Consider the following 9,208-nt stretch of genomic DNA (forward strand, 5'->3'; position numbering starts at 1 on the left):
TGTTTTACTTTCCACCTGTTTTCCAATAAACTAAGTATCCTCCCTCACGAAAACCTTTGGATGCCCAGAGGTCATGCTGTCCGGGCCCTCGCATATACAGTTAGCTTGATGATGGGAACTCTGTTCACCAAAACCTACTTCTCAAAGACTGGAAGGACTGGAAGGCAACAACTTCACACTGTTTCCAAAGATGAGTACGAGAGCTGATTTCTGTTATACATCTGAAAAAACTGTGTTTTAACAGTTTGAAATGTCTGTCCAATCACAGCAACCGCTTCTGCAGTATCTTGAGACAAGATAAATGAGGATTGACTTTCTGGTTTTCAGATTTCCACCTTAAGCTGAGCAGAGATGTAGAGATGACCTGGTTCTGGTGTCTTTGTGATTGTTTGTCATTTTTAAATCATTTCCTGATAGTGTTGCTTAATGTTACATCTGTACAGAATGTGTCCTTGTGTTTCTGTGCCTGGTGATGTGACTACATATTATTATTGACATTTTGGAAAATCAGCTCATTTACTTTCTTTGTGCGATAAATATGAAGCAACTACCGGCAGCTAGCTAACTTGGCTTAGCACAAAGACTGGAAACATGGAGAAACAGCTCGCCTGGCTCTGCCCAAAGGTAAAAATATCCACCTGCCTGCACCTCCTAAAACTCACTGCAACACTTTTTCTCCTTTGCTTAAGACTGATTTCCTAAAAATCTCTAAGAAAAGGAGGACACCTGTAGCAAGCCGCTAAGTCAGACTGACTGCTTCAGTGAAAGGAATAACCAAAAGTTGCATCTATAATTCATGTAAGGTATCATGGGGCTAGAAATAAAGAGGACCAGCAGTACATCATTGACTGGTTAACACATTGCAGCTTTTACTGGAGGTTATTGTGAAGTCATGTCCTCACCACATCTGTGTCTCCTGATACAACAGGTGCTTTCCTCTGACTGACGCTGTGTTGTTGTACATGGAACGTTTTATCTTCTTCTCGAGGACGTTCTCCTCTGGCAAAACGAAAGCGTGAGCTCATCTGTAAAGTGATTTACAAATTCCCTGATGTTCTTTATGTCGCTGCTGGATGTGTGTGATGCTAAACAGGTGCTAATGAGGACAAAATGAGCAGTGCATTAAGAGTGTGAGCTGTTGTTGATATAACCTATTTTAATATGTCCTGTGTCATTAAAGCCCCTGTTTGGCTGCTGATGCATGTTCATTAGCGCCGAACTAATTTGCCAAAGGAATTGTCATTACAGATATATAATTGCATAAACCTGCCACCCCTGTTTTACCTCCGTACAGACAAACACACCTTTCCTCCTGCTCGTCCCATTTTGTATTCCATTTCAAACTTAACATTTTTTCTTTAAACAATCTCCTCAATATTAATGAACATAGAAACTCAGGACTCTCCTAGATAATGTAGTGATTATGTTATGTTACGACCACAAGGTTCAATGAGTTCCACTTTGTCTCTGTCTCTCATTTCGGCAGATGGCTAAGAATACTACAACACCCATGAGTCTCAGCTGTCGTTGTTATGGAGAAAAAGCCAATGAGAATGGAAATTAATTCAAAACTCTTTGTTGTTGCAGTTGTAAACAAAACAGGGTGCCATAGTTGTTGAATTCACTCAAAAGCGACCGAGAAATTAGCATTGCACATGACAGAATTTTAAGCTCGGTGACTGGCTGTTAAAGAAGGGTAAATTTTCTTCCTTTGGTCCAGACCAGTGGTTCTTAAAGTCTGATACTGCAGGCACTGAGACAACTGCACCCCGACAATGATCAGACGTTCAGGACAGGCTGATGGGATGACAAGTGGATTGACGGCAAAATGAGGTAAAGTGAGAAGACACACAGATTTAGAGGTAATATAAAGTTGTTTTGTAAGAAAGGAGGTTTGCAGAGAGCCTGAAGGTCTAACAGAGAAGTAAAAAAAACACAGAAAGAAAGTAGCAAAGACTCCTTATATTTTGGAAGTTGGGATCACACATAGAGAGTATTTAAAGAGCAGGTGAGAAATACAAAACAAAGATAAAGGTGTTTAAGTCTAAAAATGATGAGTTAAAAGGAGAAAAACAATGAATTTTCACATAATGTAATCTATTGACTGTCAGCTGAAACCTTTTTCTCTATGTGATGCAACTAAAATGTTGAGTATAATATTGAGTCTAAACATAGATAAGAACCCTCCATCAACCATAAAATAATCTCTCTCAAAAACAGTGTGTAGTTGAAGCTCTGCAGTCGCCTGTTTGCTCCACTGCAGGTTGTAACAGATACACCTGTACTCTACTGCCATCTGCTGGAGACAAAAACAGATGGCAGACAGGTAAAGGAAATCCACATCAACACCCCAGGAAAAAAAAACAACTCCAGTTCCCATTTTCTTCTTTTTTTTTTAACCCTTCCTCCACCTTGTCCTTTCCTCTCTTCTTGTTCTTCCATCCTATTTCCTCTCCTTTCTCCACCACTTCTCCCCTTGTCTTGTTCTCTCTCCTTTCCTTTCCTTAGCTCTGCAGATGAGGAAATCACTACATTCCTACAGTTTGATAGCAGACGAAGAGCAGAATAAAACCTTTGCAGTAAATACAAGATGAGAGAGAGGTGTTGCTGGTTTATTTGCTGAGATTTTTAGATATCATCTGCCTCCTGACAGCATTGAAAACGTACATCTAAAAAAGTCAACAGCACTGTGTCTTTTTAGAAACAACATGCTGGTTAGTCTGATCAGAAGTTGTAATATTGTAGTTTTACCCTGTAAAACTCTCCTGGACCCTCCGGCGGCTCCATCTTTACAAACTTAAATTGTGCTGCCAAACAGTGTTCAAACACACAGAAGTTTGTATTAAATTCTTATAATTCTAGAGCCAACCTTGTCTCCTAGAAATAACATTTATATAATACTAATTTGCAATAAAGAGATAATGTTGCCCCAATTTTATATTTTTTAATTAACATAAAAAGGAAATGTTCATACTGAATAGATCTGCAAAATGTTCACAGACACCAAAATGTTTTCCTACAATATTCACTTGTGGTAACCAAAGCATAATTCATGTTTTTGTGGTTATTCAAAGTACATTAAGGTTCAGAAAAAATGTTTTTTTTGATTTTACACTTAAAAAGTCAACAGTGATATGAAGAACAAGACAGAACTTAAAGGACAGGTTCACGATTTCCAACATAAACATTGAAACAGGTTTTCTTGCTGGAATCACTCCTTCTGTTCATACTGAACCACTGAGAGCTCCCTTGTTAATGAGCTTTCTGGGTAAATGATAGGGAACAAAATCCAACTCTTGTCCTGTGCAAAAGTGTATTAAAACTGTATCTCAAGCTAGAATGAAGCTTCAGTTGTCCAAATCAAGTGGATATCCTCCAAAATGAGTCTTTTCAGTTTACAACGATACCAAATATGTCAGTTGTGCTGGCACTTTTATGTTTTTATACTGTAGAACTGATGGAATTTTAAAGAAGTCAAAAAAACAAACAAATGCATTTTTCTCTTTTTCTTTTATTTTTAATACATTTCAGATACAGCAGCTCTGCTTCGTATCAAAACAAAAGAAGTCATGTTTTATCAGTTTAAACAAAGAAACCAACAGGCCTGAGTGAGGCACACTGATACAGGTGCACGCTCAGCAATAACATCCTTGTACTATGATATTTCGTTATCATAATAACATTTTACAAATTAAAGGGAAAATCCTGTTTATTATACAACTGAGGACAGTAGCCAGGAAAGCAATTTCCTGTGTTAAACATCCCCCGATTTACCCTGAAATTTTGTTTTGACTTGTTACAAACTCATTGCTTCTTATTTGTCTGACAAAAGCTCAGTTCAGTAAACAGTGCTTTACCTAAAGTATACACACAGTCTTGATTGGCCCAAAGGTCAGATGAACCAGTTAGCTTGCCACTGTTAGCCTAGTTAGCATTTGCTAAATTGGTCCAGAGTTTGATTTGAGCGTTCAGGGCTATCAAAAATTACTGTAAGCAGTAAGTAAAAATCAACATGAGAGTCTGGTCTAACACATCCAAACATTAGCTTTATGACATTAAAATCAATTTTATGTCCTGATTATCTTTGTCCAACTTGAACATAATGCATTGATTGATTTGACAGTGTACTGTTATGTAGGAACATATAGTTTTACATGTCTTGATGGTTCAAGCAACATTGCCAAAAACATATAATAGGTATCAATCAGTCTAACTTACCCCAAAATATGTCTCTTTTACAACATGTGTTTTACTGTGTCTGTAATTTTCCCCAATCACATTACATTATATATTTAAAATTAATATTTTGGTCACAAGAGAATAAGAACATGGTTACACTTGTAGCCTCTGAGCATCGTAATACAAGCAATCAGACAAATTGGTTGTTTGAAACATAACCAGAAAAGATTGTTACCTTAAAACAGTACAAATTCTGTAAATGTTGTGACTTTCAAGTTGTTAAAAACTGAATTTTCCCTTTATTATGTTACCCTGTGAAGAAACATAGAATGTGGCATAGTTGTTAAAATCAAGACCCTGCTAACAAAGGTAACCTAGCACCATACGCATAATAAAAGCACAAAAAATGCTGCTCTCTCTGCAACTAAACTATATCTAGAGGAGAGCAGTGCATATCAAACCAGGTATTATACATAATGATGCATATCAATCAACAGATACAAAGTTTGACGCTCAGTAGGCATCTAGAGCAGTGGCCTGTACAGAATAATCAATAAATTTACTTACAGAACGAGGGCCAAACTGATAAGTTGTCATGAAGGGAGAAAAGTGTGTCATCAGCGTATGTGATGACTTAAAACTGATGAAAATAAAAAGCCAATGACACACAGGATTCCAAAGAAAACCTCCAAATTAAACCTTTAAATTAGAATCTGCATTGACATGCCATATTTTCAAACTATACACGAAGATAAATATACAACATTTACATTATTGCTTGACATTCAGTTATGGCTAAAGTCACGTTCATCATTTGCCAAATATACAGATTTTCATTATTGTGCTTTGGACCTTGAGACAGATGTTGTGAGGTGAAACTGGTGATAAACCGTGACAGTAATGATGATATTGATTGATTGATATTATTCCAAATTGGTCAGCTATTTAAATATATTCCTGATGTTTGAAAGTGAGAAGGACACAGTTGTCTGTTCTGAAAAGCGTAATGAAATACAACAAGATGTAGCCTATTACTTTAACAATGAATAACTAGTAATATTGAGGAATATATTTATATTTTATATTTTGAAATCCAAGTTGGATCATAACATGAGTAACACTCGCTGATTGGTATCAATCCTAAAAACCCTGACCCTGTTACTGCTGATGTCACCTGACAGTCATTCCCATTGACTTTAGACATTAAGAAAATGTCACAGAATCAGCCAATGACAACATCCTTGTCTGGCGATAGGGTTGCAAGAGGTCACGCATGCTGATCAGATGCTACCTGCCCAACAAAAAATGGTGGGAAACCTAAGTTAACGAGTTGCTGAGGAGGAGAGTAGAAGACATTCAACACCTGGACAGATAAGGCTCCAGAGGGATGATCATGTTACTCTAGAACGTTAGCTTTTTACTAATACGTTAGCCGTAATATATGTTGATAAACAGGAAGTTATCAGGGTGTGTTTCCGTGAACTTGGTTTAGAGTTTATGTTCTGCTGTCTATTGGCTGAAACATGCTGAACACAGCTTTAAAGGACAGGCCAGGGTTTATCAAGTCTATCTTTTGGTCTTGGTTGCTGTAACATTATCTACTCTCCATACTGACCCTGAAGGTATTCTCTTGGAATGAGACTACACTGTAACAAATGAGGGCCGGAGTCCACGTTCCTCATTCTGTTCAAATATGCACTGCAATGTTCAACTGATGCTAATATGAAGCTTCAGCAGCTCCAGTTAGCTAAATCAAGTCGATATCTTCCAAAGTTACAGTCTGTTTAAAACGAAATTCCCTCTTTGTGTCTCCTGAATGTTCCTTGCAGAGCTGCGGCGGAGGGATACATTCTAGTAGTCGTGTGTAGACTTGATGCCAGATTTGCAAACACATTACAGAGTGAACCACAAACATGTATTTATTTACACAAAGGAAATCTCTGGAATGCAGTTTTCCCATTGCATGTTTCACAACACAACATATAAACACAGATGTGAACCATATTCCTGCAGAGGCAGGAACAAGCGGAGGTGGTCTGGAGGACAACAAGAACAGCTGGAGATCGATCCCAAAACACTTTAAGATTTGGAGCAAGTTGTTACCAAAATATTAGTGTCCAAAAACACAGACCGCAAAAATACTCAAACTATCAAAGACCTCAAAGGTGCTCTTCTTCTTCTTTAGGTTTTATTGGCAGTTGGCATCCAGCTTATAGGTGCATCAACAGACTTACCCACCACCACTACCAGAATGTATCCCTCCACCACACATCTGCGAGGAACTTCAATCCATGCAAACAAAAAGAAGAAATTTTGCTCTAAACAGACTGTAACTTTGGAATATATTGACTCAGACTGCTGAAGCTTCATTTTTAGCTTCAGGTGAACATTGGAACGAGGGCTGCTGATTTTGTCCCCCATTTCTTACAGTGTAGTCTCGGTCAGGGTCAGTAGTATTTCCACGTTCATAAAACCTGAACCTATCCTTTAACTGTGGATGGATATGGATAATAAATGTCACTATGTGCTGTATCAACTGTAGTTTCCACAAGACAAAGTCCAGTACATTTATTATAAGGCAGGTTGATTATTTCTGCTTAAATCCTCCTGTAATGTGTCTCATATCCAGCTGTAATGAAAAGCAGGAATTCAGTTCACTTGAACGAATAAGAAAGCAGTGAAAGGTGAACGATCTGTCGCTCCTCCCAGCAACAAGGTTGAAAATGTACCACAGATAACTAAATGTTCACACATGCAGATAAACACACAAAGGTCGGCAGTAGAAAGATTCTGTAGTGCAACAGAACTGAATATTTTCATCACTTCACTCTGCATAGGTTCTTTTTACGTCTATATTGTTCTTATTGCTTTCACTAAGCTGAATGAATCTGTGACCGTGAGCTATGAGCTGTTCAACCAAGGACTGTTTTTTTCCTCTTAAGGTTTGTCTCATTCGAAGGATTTTTAGAAACAGGAGATATGAAAGTATTTCATAAGAAAAAAAAGCAAAACTTTGAGAATCATCTGGTGAAGTCAGACTCAGGTTGGGAGCCACTCAGTTAATCAGCCGAACATCTGGTTCAAGCTTTTTCTCCGTTTTACATCACTGTAAACTGAATATCTTTGGATTTTGAACAGTTGTTTGAACAAAACAAGACATTTACATTTTTGTTTTATTTTTAATATTTTAATACTTTAATCTTTGATATTTTTTAATTCTTTGACCTGTTATTTTATGTCTTTGTAAAGTGCTATATTGGGATATTGTGATGAGCACTTATCCCTGTTTTCCAATATTCTATAGACAAAGCAATTTATCAGATGATGACAGATGTTTTGGGTTATTTATTTTATTTTATTTTTAGATATTTAGATATATTTATCAATGTATTAATTACTAATTCCACATATAGTTTTTACACTAATAGCCTTTGATTTTTTGATTGTGATTAACTGTATATTTGCTTTCTTCTTCCTCCTATCTATTGACTGTATCTGTCGACAGAGATGGCTCACTGCTGCATACAGTTGTCCTTCCAGGGATGAAAAACTTATTGAATAATGTTTGCTTGCAGCTCTGTTTCCTCCTCTGAAGCACTGAGTGTTTGTATTTTCCTGCTGCAACATAAAAACTGTTTAAACTTCAAAATCAAATATTGCTTTTTGCAGTAAATAAAAACTCCCAGGAGAAAACACGACCTGCACTTCACTATCAAAGCCACCAGATGGTGCTACAGACTAACTGCTGGTTAGAGAAACCAGCTGCCTGCTGCGTCTGATGCAGGGAGGCAGTCAGAGGAGGAATGTATTCATTCATCTACTGAATCCAGATATTATGTTTGGCCAAACATAAACACAAACCCATAAAACTGTGTTTTAAATTCTTGTCGAGACTTTTTCCAATTATACTAAATCGGTCAGAAGACATCTACTGTAGAATATTTGGTGCAGTCATAGAAAACATGGAGAAGATGATACAAGATAAATATGATTCAGTGAATGTAATGTATAAATTTTCCCTCCTGAGTTTAAAGAAACTTGTGGGAAAGCATTATAATCAACTGCTACACTGACCACGGTCAATCATTTCTATTTTCATGCGGTTGGCCCTCAAACAGGTAAAAACTACATAAAATGAATACCAGGGGCAATGCGACGCAGCAGTGCATTGCACATTAAAATAAATCAGTCAAATGTGCATCCATAATGCCGTATTTAAAGCAATCTAGTTAATTTATTCAGTACCAGTTAATATAGTCTGCACTTCCAAACTCTGCATAACCAGCTGCATTATCACTCTGCTAAACTCAGTGGCTGAAACGCAACCACACAAACCTACATGATGCGTCGCGTCTGTGCCTGCTGTATTTCAGCTGTAAGAGGTTTTAGCAATATTTTAATGGAAACATAAACTGTCAGGTGAGATGTGGCGTTCACTGTTAAAGCTCAGTCAGTATTTATAAAATTTGCACCTTTGACCAACTGCAACCTGTGTTGATGTTACTGATCTTGGAGGGTACAGAGAGTCGGACAGTTCAAGAGTAAAAACTGTTTCACAAACGTTGTGTTAAAGTTACCCTGTGGAGTTTCTGACCTCTGACCTCTGTCTTCCATGGATGGATTACTGAACCACCTACCAGTCTGTGGCAGGAAGTTTCAGGAAAGTTTTCCTTTCCAGCAAAAACAAAATGTGTTAACCTGACACAAAGGTGAGGTTGCTCTGATAGGTATAAGGGGGGCTTTATATATCCTGTACCCAGAGGTCCTTTGTCTCATAATCCATCCATGGTGTTTTATTTGTCAAAAGAAGAAGAAAGAAAAGATGTAAACAATGCAGGATTTAAAACACTTTAAAAATCAGGTTTGCAAATGCGTTCAACATGTTCGTTAGACTTTAAGGATTCACACGTTTAGTTTTGGTGAGTAACACTGAACGTAAACACAACTTTCTGTCTTTTACAACAAAACTTCACAGGGCACCTTTAACTTTTAGTTTGCAGAGCGGCGAGTGACAACAGCTCACCAGCAA

General features: G+C 37.5%; 1 protein-coding gene across 1 annotated transcript in view; it reads right to left on the minus strand.

Moving 5' to 3' along the window:
* Positions 1-7,350: 7,350 nt before the first annotated feature.
* LOC121903474 (nuclear receptor ROR-alpha A-like) overlaps positions 7,351-9,208 on the minus strand; it is a 29,207-nt gene continuing 27,349 nt past the window's right edge. The window contains exon 11 of the mRNA XM_042420537.1: positions 7,351-9,208. This exon is cut by the window's right edge and continues 557 nt beyond it. The gene's annotated coding sequence lies outside the window, so the exon portion shown is untranslated.

This window comes from Thunnus maccoyii, chromosome 1 (genome assembly GCF_910596095.1).
Source record: "Thunnus maccoyii chromosome 1, fThuMac1.1, whole genome shotgun sequence".
Taxonomy (NCBI): Eukaryota; Metazoa; Chordata; class Actinopteri; order Scombriformes; family Scombridae; genus Thunnus; species Thunnus maccoyii.